Consider the following 10,528-nt stretch of genomic DNA (forward strand, 5'->3'; position numbering starts at 1 on the left):
AGACAGCCACAATGCGGCAGCACGCTGCAGGACTGTAATACATGGCCCCACCTGTCTTGTGCAGTATACGGAACCTGCTCTTGAGCAGGCCAAATGTCCTTTCAATACAGTTCCTTGTCCGGATGTGCGCAACATTGTAGCGCCGTTGCTGAGGTGTGGCAGGGTTGAGGTAAGGGGTCAGGAGGTATTCCCGTAGGGCGTAGCCACTGTCACCTGAATGAGAGGAGCAGATGTTGATTGCCTGTGCAGCGCAGTTACTTCATAGCAATGTGACATTGTCGACAAAGTGTACTTACCAAGTAGGTGTCCTTCCCCAAACTCTCCCCTGATCAGTCGTGTGTGGAGTCCGCTGTGCCTGAAGATGAAGGAGTCATGGGTACTCCCTGGGTACTGGGCCACAATGTCAGTGATGATGCTCTTGGCATTGCAGACCATCTGTATGTTGAGGGAGTGGTAGCACTTTCTGTTGCGGTACATATACTCCGTGCCAGCTGGTGGGCAGATGGCGACGTGGGTACAGTCTATGCAGCCGAGGACATGGGGAAAATGGGCAACATTATAAAATTGTAGTTTAGTGAGGTCCAATTCCTGTTGGCTCGTGGGAAATGTGATGTACCGGTGGAGCTGGCTGAGCATGGCGTCAACAAAAGTGTGGAGGCAGCGTGACATGGTGGGCTGGGATATCCCCCCAGCAGCGGCTACTATGCCCTGGAAACTGCCGGAGGCCAGGAGGTGCAGGCTGCACAATACCTGCACATGTGTGGGCACAGAATTGTTTCGCCTTGTTGGGTGCTGCATGATGGGGTCGAGTTCTTGTATCAGCCAGGTGATCATTTCCCCATTCAGCCTGTATTTAGCATAAATCTGTTCTCTGGTTTGGCCCAGCAAGGTGACCCGCAGCCGGTAAATCCTTGCCTGCCTCATGCGTCTCCTCCGTGCTGCTCGCTGTAGCCTTCGCCGCCTCACCACCATGTACATCCCAGGCATTGTGGAAAGCCTAATGCTGCTGCTGAATGTCCTTATGTGTGATTGGTCAGGCCTGGCCCTGTTGGTGATAGGACAACGGTTTTTCGAAAAAAAATTTCAATGCCTTTCATGGTTACCACCTGCTTTGAGTTGTCCTTATTTTGCGCCGTGCAAATAGCGATTTTTGGGTTTTTCGCAAATTGCGATTTTTCTTGAATGCCGATTGCGATTTTCTATTGCGAATTCGCTATTATTTTCGCAGATTCCGTGGTGTGTCGCTATTTCCGATTCGCTAATGCTCAGCGGCAGGGATTCTGCGATTATATTAGCGAATTCGCAAATATGTGTTAGCGAATTCGCTATTTTGTTGTTGAATGCCGATTACGGAAATTGCACCCACATTTGCGTTTTCGCAGGCGCAATTTCACTTCATGAATCAGGCTGATAGTACATTTCTGTGATTCCCACAGTGTGCCCACCGACTGGCATTTTGGTTGCTCAGAGCTTTATTGCATCTAGAAATATGACACAACAAGCATTTACAATGCAATGGTTTTGCCTTTGTTAAAGTTTGAGCTATTGGCATTGCTCTTGACATTATTTTTATTTATGTTTTTTTTACATAAATAAATGGCATTGTCATTTGCAATGCCACTAGCTTTATCTTTCGCAAATGACACCCACAAACACCTACAGAGAGCCCCCCAGCACACACCCACACAGAGCCCCCCCACACACTGCGAGCCCCCCACACACTGCGAGCCCCCCCACACACTGCGAGCCCCCCACACACACTGCGAGCTCCCTCCACACACTGCGAGCCTTCTCCACACACTGCGAGCCTCCCCACACACTGAGAGCCCCCCCACACACTGAGAGCCCCCCCACACACTGAGAGCCCCCTTATCGTAACGGACCTTCATGCTCTGACTAAATCTAGAGTTGACAAGAACACATGCTTGTGCTCAGCTGACTCTCAGCTCCACGATTAAAGCACAATAAAAAAAATCTGGCATCGCACAGAAACAGGGCATCCTAATGCAAGCGCAGGAATCAATTTGGCCATTATAGTGCTGCATGTAGATCTGGCGTTCATTAGACAGAATGAGAGGCACCTTGGAAATGTGATATAGAAAGATGCAGGACTGAGAGACCTTGAGCGTTGGAGTTTGTAGGTGTAATGATACTCCTGAGGGGGTGATAGCCACATATAAGTCTGAGTCAGTGGTATTGTGGAAGGAATGCTGTGTGAGGTTGGTGAGCTGTGAGGATACACAAGCATGATGAGGGTGACGTGGTGGCTCAACGAGGAGGTTGTCGTGTGGCTTACGTTGGGTAAGTGAATTGAGATAGTGGTGATGTGGTAGAGCGTGTGTGATTTGTTTTGGTTGGGTGGTGGTGTTCTGGTGTACAGGGGAACACAAAAGGTGTGTGCAGGCCAGAGACTGAATTGGACAGTTGTTGGCTGAATCACGGTGTATGCTTGCAACTTGGTCAGTGGGTATAGGTAGGTGACCCTTTGACTTGTGCCCAGTATCGCTCGTCACCTCCAGTGATCAAGCACAGAGTTGCGACGGCAGCTGTTGAATTCTTAGTTTTGTAGGTCTTCTGACTTAAATTGAATCATTTCCCGGTGGCCCAGAGCACTGGGTGAACTGCATCTGGACTGCTAAGACTTCTCTCAGATGTCAACCTGGGCTGAAGACTTGGGCTGTATAGCATTGCCTAACGGATGGGCCGAAGTAAGGCTGCCATGTGTGTGGATGGATAGGGATCTGGTCTGAGCTGTACTGCCCAGAGATGCGGTTGGTTACTTCTGCTGAAGCCACTCGGGGTCATTGTGCCCGCATGGAGGTCAGAAGAGGATAGGTGATAGTGCTAGGTTTAATTCGTTGCAGCTAAACTGCGAGCTGCCATATTTATCATCTTTGAACAGAATATGAAACAGGAAAGAGAGCTCGGGGACGGGGTTGGAGGAGAACCTGGTACACAGCACCGATGCTTCTAAGCCTCCTGCCCTTTGGAGCCTCGCCTTCATCTTTGCACGCAGCATGAAAGATGAGCTCTCGGTTATGGAGAGCATGTGAATGCAGGTTTTCACGTCATCTCTGCAGGGGAAGCCGCACACTGCTTCCGTGCTCGTTTACAAAGCATCGCCTGCACCCCCTAAGCATCCTGCCTCTTCCAGTCCCGCAGCTTCACCATTCCCCTTCGGCTCCACTGCAGTTCTTCCCACGCTCCATCTGCTGCCTGTAGTAATCCCTAGACAGGGCTCCTCCTCGGCTGCGCGGTGTGGCGGAGACGCCCCCGCTCCACGACGACTGATGGGAGCTCTTCGGCTGAGGACTGATGACTGTTCCCCACCGGATACCACGGAGTTCCTAGCAGCTCTCTGCAGTACTTGCCAGCTACGTTGCTCTGTACGTAGTGGTCTTAAACAGCTCTTTCCGCTTGAACTCGTTTGCCATTTTCCCAGTTGTCTGGTTGGAGGTGGGCAGCCTGATTCTGCAGTGCTGTTGTGCGTGCACATGCGCTGCCATTGTCTCTGGGGGCTGCGAGGACACGCCGGCTCGCCGTCTGCTGTGGACTTGCTCAGCCCGCTGATGTGCTGACCAGATTCAGGGGCGTTCCCGTGAATTGGCTTTCGGCTGACGTAGCGTGATGTAGCCAAAAGCCAAAAATTCTCGGGAACGCCCCCGAATCTGGTCCGGCATTGACGGACAGGCCCGTCTTCCAATGGCTAGCCTCCATTTATGGAGCTAGCCAATGGAAGACGGGGGCCGTTCCTGTCTCCCCTACTATAATCATTAGGTTTTCGCCTGCGCGAAAAAGATGCACAGAGCGCATCTTTCGCCAGGCAAAACCTAAAAAAGCAGTTGACGCCTGTTGATCTCGTTGTTTTAATGCGCCAGCCGACACGTGTTTCATTGGAGTACAGTCCACTCCAATTCTTCAGGGCTAGATCTTGATAGATGTGAAAAATCTATGAAAAAAATGTGTTGTGGTCTGTGTTGCACCGCTGGGTGTGGTCGGCGTTCCGCAGATGTGTTCTGTGCTTAGAGTGGTCTGTGCTTTGAGTGGTCTGTGCTTAGAGTTGTCTGTGGTTAGAGTGGTCTGTGCTTAGAGTGGTCTATGCAGGCTATTTGGCCTGGCATGTGTTTCCTTTGGGGTTGCCCAGGGCCCCGCTGGTGGATGCAGCTTGCATCCATTGGTTGGGCGGTCTGTGTTCCAGTGGCTGGAGGGTTTGTATCCATTGTTGGGTGGGTGTGGTCTGTTGTCTAAAGGTGGACCCGTCTGTGTACCAGCGGTGTAGGGGGGATGTTTATATGCCCTTTGGGCTCGCGTCTGGGGTGGTCTGTATCCTCTTCGAGGCGGGGTCTTTGTTCCATGTGGAATGCGGTCTGTGTGCATTGTTTGATGCGGTCTGTGCCTTCACTGGCGATACGGTCTGTGGTGGGTCTGTCGCTGCGGTCTGTGAACGCGGCCAGTGTCTCACTTTACAGTTTAATGATGACATCATCCGAGTGTGCGGGGAGGGGGTGGGGGAGCCGAGCGAGGACAGGATAGAAAGGAAGGTGGGATAAACCGGAGAGGGGCAGGGAGGGAAGGAGAGAGAGATACAGAGAGGAGAAGACGGGGCAGAGGAGAGGTCAGGAGGGGAGGACAGAGGGCAGGCTGGACTGACGAGTGAGGGAAAAAGGGAGGGAAGGAAGGTGAGTGAGAGAAAGATACAGGGAGGGTGAGAGCGCAGAAGACAGGTTAGAAGGAGGAAGGGTAGAAAGAAAGAGTTGAGAGACAGGAACATAAGGACATAAATAAGTCAGTGAAGAGAGGGGAAGAGAAGCGAGAGGCAGGCTGGAACTTAAGGTTACGGGAGGTGGAGAAGAAAGAACAGATGAAGAGGAGAGGAAGGGAGAAATAAAGAAAATGTGCACAGAAAAGAATGCAAGGAAAGAAAAAAAGAGACAAGAAGAGTGAAAAGAAGAAGGGACAAGAGAGGCAACCCTACAGCGGCTCGAAGAAACGGATACAACAAGTGGAGAACAAAGGACGGGAAGGAAGGAGGTGCAAATTGGAGCAAGGAAATGAGCCAGGAAGAAAGGAAAGGGAGGGAAAGAAAACAAAGAGAACAGAGGAAGGAAGAAAAAAGGCTAGTATGAGAAAACGGGGAACAGAGAAATTATGGCGTGACAAAGGAGGAGACTGTGAAAAAAGAACAAGAAGGGAAGAAAAGAAAAGGCTGAGAGTGAAACAAGGGGTGAAAGAAAACGTCATAAGAATAGAGAAGTGGAGGGATAGAAATTAGCAATAGTACCGAAGGAGATAAAGACAGAGGATGAAATATATAAAGGGGAGAGTGGGAAGAGAAGGCAGAAGTAGAGGAAAGAGGAAAGGAGGCAACTGGAATGAGAGGAGACAGTGAGAGAAGGGCGTGCCCGTTCTAAGAGGGCGTGGCCGCCCTAAGGGCCATCTCCCAGACTGCTTTTCGACCTTCACAGGGACACCTGCTTTGTTTGTTCCATGCTCACAAGGAAAGCTCCGTGGGGACGACTGGACTAATTTATAAGGTGCAGTCCTATGACCCTAGCAACCGGGTCAGATCAGTGAGAGAACAAAGCACCCCCACCCCCACCCCCACACCCACCCCCTCCTAACCCCAACCCCCCTTCCGGGGAAGTGTGAGCCTCAACATTCCTGGCACATCAGAAGTGGTCAATTGATAGCTTTTTACAAAAAAAATCAGATCAAAGATATTTACTGTAAAAACATCTCAAAGGTATGCGAACACATTGCGTCACAAAAAGATGCTTCAACAAAACGACTCCATGCAAGTGAACCGGTGAACCCGGGTGCACGCGCCATATGTACCCAGTCCAAGTACACTACCAGGGGGGGTATGAACACAACACAACTCTGCGTCAGAGGGCGGCGCGCGCGCATCAGCCCCGTGCTGTATTCCTCGTCGTTTCCAGGCGGAGCAGCGAGCTGGACTGGGTATTGCAACAGCTGGCCAGCTGGCGGCGTCCAGCTGTCGGCTCCGCATCTTTGCAGACGCCTCGCTGCCGGCCTGACGGAGCTCGCAGACAGCTTTTCATGAATGCTCTGATCTGCTGCTGGTTGAATCAACTTCAAGGCGCCCAGAGGTTGAGAAACCCACACATCTGGAGTCATCGCTTCACACTGGGTGCGTCCTTGCTTAGTCACAACGACCTTTTCAAAATCAGTCTTCTAGGGTCGACTGTGATGCATTTTTTTTTGTGAAAGGCAATCAGCTGACGGCTCTTTTCATTTGCCAAGGAAGTTGAGGCTCTGTGGACGTACTCAGCCCGCTGATGTGCTGACCAGATTCAGGGGCGTTCCCGAGAATCGGCTGACGTAGCGTGACGTAGCCAAAAGCCAAAAATTCTCGGGAACGTCCCTGAATCTGGTCCGGCATTGACGGACAGGCCCGTCTTCCAATGGCTAGCCTCCATTTATGGAGCTAGCCAATGGAAGACGGGGGCCGTTCCTGTCTCCCCTACTATAATCATTAGGTTTTCGCCTGCGCGAAAAAGATGCGCAGAGCGCATCTTTCGCCAGGCAAAACCTAAAAACTGACCTAAACTTAAAATCCCAAGCACTATGGTGTTTGTCAATGGTTTTTACTTGTTACCAGATGTTTAAGATGTGGATGTGGTGGTGGTGCCAACAAGAATGTGCTGCTGGCATTGAACCACGTCCACGACCACCACCAGCATGTCCACCACCACGTCCACCACCACCATCACATCCACCACCACCACCACGTCAACCACCTCCACGTCCACCACCACGTCCACCACCACCACATCCACCACCACCACTACCACCACCACATCTGCCACGACCACATCCATCACCACCACGTCCACCACCACCACGTCCACCACCACGTCCAGCACCACCACCACATCCACCACCACCACGTCTACCACCTCCACGTCCACCACCACGTCCACCACCACCACTACCACCACCACATCCGCCACGACCACGTCCACCACCACCACGTCCACCACCACATCCACCACCACCACATCCACCACCACCACCAGGTCCACCACATCCTCCACCACGTCCACCACCATGTCTACCACCACATCCACCACAACCATTTCCACCACGTCCACCACCACCACCACCTCCACCACCACCAGGTCCACCACCATGTCCACCATCAATAAGTCCACCACCGCATACACCACCACCCTGTCCACCACCACCATATCCAACACCACCACCACATCCAGCACTATCACCATGTCAGCCACCACCACGTCCACCATCACCACCACATCCGCCACCACATCCACCACCACGTCCACCACCACCACATCCACCCAGTGACAGGTAAAGTGTCACTGGAGGGCAGGAGTAATAGGAGTGTCAACCCTGGCTGTATATGGGACATTTAAGGATGTATTGGGTGTGGGAATAGGGGCTAGAAGTATTACACCAGATCCAAGATACATTTTGAAGATGCGCAATGTCACAGGGGGTCCTGTAAACACACTCGCAGCATCTCTACCTCACAGTGGCATACTTGCATGAGCCACTCACTCAAAACAAGCTTTGGCATAGCCAATAGGTCTTGCTTTTGGGACCTTATAAGTGATTAGCCATGCAACACTTGATGTTGTTGCACCAAGGATATTGTGCTGGATAACTAAACACTTATAAGGTCCCAAAGGCGAGACCTATTGGCTATGCCAATGCTTGTTTTAAGGAGGGCTCAAAACGGGTCTCTATCGGGCTCTGTTTTGTGCCCTCGCACAGGCGGTCCGATAGGGGAGAAGTTAGGGCATGACGTCATGCCAGGTGAGCGATATAGGGGAAATGAATTCCTTTGGAGAGTCATTTTCTCTCTGGATTTCCCTTCTCCTTTTGAAACTCAGGAGCAGGAACATTCTTGTGGTGTCACCAGGGCTCCAAGTAGAAGCTTTTTCAATAATATTCAAGCCACAGTTGCTGCTTATTCATCTTATGCAACTAGCAGGTATTGACAAAGCCAATAGTCCCGACTTGTTGTAGGTATTGTGGTGCTTGTTGTATCATATATCTGGGTGCAATGACAGAAACTGCAAAATACAAGTCGGTGGCACACTATGCTAGCCACAGGTTTTTTCTTATGTGTTTTAAGCCACGCCCTTAATTACCTCAGCCAAGCCCCTTTGAGAGACACTTACATTTTTTCATCCCACTTAAAGCCCTACATATACATTTTAATTCGTTTAGCTCCTATATTGCATAAAATTTCAGATCAGGCGACGGCATGATTTTTAGACAGTGCTGTCTTTTGACCAGCCAATGAATTGGTAGTTTATGTCTTTATCTGCTGTGCAGTCATTAAAAGCAGTTTCCTACCAACACTAAAATGAAGATAACTGCCAGTCGCTTTTTACAGACACTTTCATTTCTAGTTATTTTCTTTTACTCGTCTTCTGTGAACGCCCCTCTATCTTTTTTGTAAAAAGTGTTTCCGCCCGGTCTCGAACCGGGGACCTTTCGCGCGTTAGGCGAACGTGATAACCACTACACTACGGAAACTCAGATGTTTCCAGCCGGAAGCCTTGTGAACACATCTCGAAAGAGCGAAGAGCAGTACCGTGGTACAGTGACTTATTTATGATTGTATTTATAAGGCGACTTCATACATTATTCCCAAAATTGTTTTAACTCTGTTTATTTACTGCCTCAGTTTGTGATGTTGTCCTGCTCCGAGCCGGCTGCAGCAAATCACTCACAACATACAAATATATTCAGACTTTTTATGGTCAAGCCAAATTTCCGCTGTGACTCGTGCACCGCTCACTTTCGGGGACACCTCGGCTCCGAGTCAGCCGGCGGCAGGTGCATGCTGGGGGTGGGGCTGAAGGACCCTTCATGTTTCCAGCGCCCTGAGGCTGCTCAGCCGAGATCCGGGCGCTACAAACCCCGAGCCCGGGCTGAGCCTCGGCTGCGGGGGCAGAGCTTGGATCAAGGGGTCTCTGGATCTTGTCTCCATCGCTGTGAATCCCCCGAGGAGGCCGCAGCCTAACCCTGGGGGGCACGAGTGGAGGGGGGGCTCAGCCCCCATCAGAACTTGACCGAGCCACCAGGACTGAAGGGTCTCGGTTATAGACTCTTTACAGCTCTTTACACTGTATTTGATTGAAAACGCAACAACGTGAAACTGTGAACCCCGGCTCTTCCTCTTCCGTTTTTTAGTCAGTTCAGTTTGAAAATCATGAGACCCCCGAAATCAGAGGCAGCCCGTGTTTGCAGCAGCTGAGGGGATTGACCGCACCCCACAACTGTGCAGCCCTGAACTCCGCTCTAGCGCGATCTGCACCCTCGGAGCCCAGAGTGAGCTTCAGCTGCGAAGTAAAAACACAATCTTTGATGAGAGATAATGTGTGACTTGTACCTGCTTAAAAGAAAGGATTCCTTTCCTTAGCATAGATCGAGTCACAAGTATCCATATGTGCATGTCAGGATGGCCGAGCGGTCTAAGGCGCTGCGTTCAGGTCGCAGTCTCCTCTGGAGGCGTGGGTTCGAATCCCACTTCTGACAGTAGATTTTGCGTCTTGCACTCAGTGTTGGTTCCAGGTCCCCGTACCTCAGACAATTCCATAGGCCTGGCAGAGTTCCGTAAATTGTAGCTCTGATTTCCGTTACTTGTACTGATCGCATGAAGGGGCTCTTGAAACAGTAAATTCTTTTTTTTTTTTTATTCAAATCTTTTTTATTGAAGATAAAGTTGAAAATAAAGACAATACAATAAATCTTCCAAGGTACAGATGGATAAAATGTTGGCACAATGACACTCACAATAATCAAAGTCAAAGTCAGAGAAAGAAGAGAGAAGAAAAGGAGGAGAGAGAAAGAGAGGAAAAAAGAGAAAAGAGAAAAAAGAGAAAGAGAAAGAGAGAGGACAGATGTATCCATAGATCAATAGCAATCGGTTTACCCAGACCTGGTTCGCAGTGCGTGCAACAGGAAGTATACAGTAAGCATACACAGTCAAACACACTAATTCTATATAAATTCTATATAAACAAGCTGACCGTTGAGGTGTGCATCATGGAGGCTCAAAATGGGAGGATGACGCATCTAGGGAGGACCAGAGTTTGTTGTTCGAAGGCTTCCAAGTGGCTGACTGTAGCGCAGGATTGTCTGCCCCTCTTAAGAAGGAAAGCCATTCCAGCCACATTTTAAAGTTGACTTCAGTTAAATTTTTCCATTTATAAAGGATGACCTTGCACGCCAATGTCAACATGATATCAAGCAATTGTCTGTCATGAATGTCCGGCAGTTGTGCTTCTAAAGGACCCAAAATGACATATACAAATTCCTGGATAGGCGTGATTCCAAATACTTGTTGAATATATGCAAATATTTTTCTCCAAAATGGTCGTAATAGGGGACAATCAAAAAGCATGTGTGCCAAGTCACCAGATGCTTCCTGGCAGTTCCAACAGTTAGGCGTATCCATCAGTTTACATTTAAACAATTTCTGGGGTGTCCAGAACACTCTGTTCAGCAACATATATTTTTTGTTTGA

General features: G+C 50.0%; 2 non-coding genes across 2 annotated transcripts; one reads left to right on the top strand and one right to left on the bottom strand.

Moving 5' to 3' along the window:
• Positions 1 to 8,459: 8,459 nt before the first annotated feature.
• TRNAV-AAC (transfer RNA valine (anticodon AAC)) lies at positions 8,460 to 8,532 on the bottom strand. The gene has a single exon. It is a non-coding gene; the product is annotated as a tRNA-Val (tRNA).
• A 922-nt stretch (positions 8,533 to 9,454) lies between these two features.
• On the top strand, positions 9,455 to 9,537 carry TRNAL-CAG (transfer RNA leucine (anticodon CAG)). Its single transcript has one exon. It is a non-coding gene; the product is annotated as a tRNA-Leu (tRNA).
• The last annotated feature ends 991 nt before the right edge of the window (positions 9,538 to 10,528 follow it).

The sequence above is a fragment of the Lissotriton vulgaris genome, chromosome 1_1 (assembly GCF_964263255.1).
Source record: "Lissotriton vulgaris chromosome 1_1, aLisVul1.2, whole genome shotgun sequence".
Classification (NCBI taxonomy): Eukaryota; Metazoa; Chordata; class Amphibia; order Caudata; family Salamandridae; genus Lissotriton; species Lissotriton vulgaris.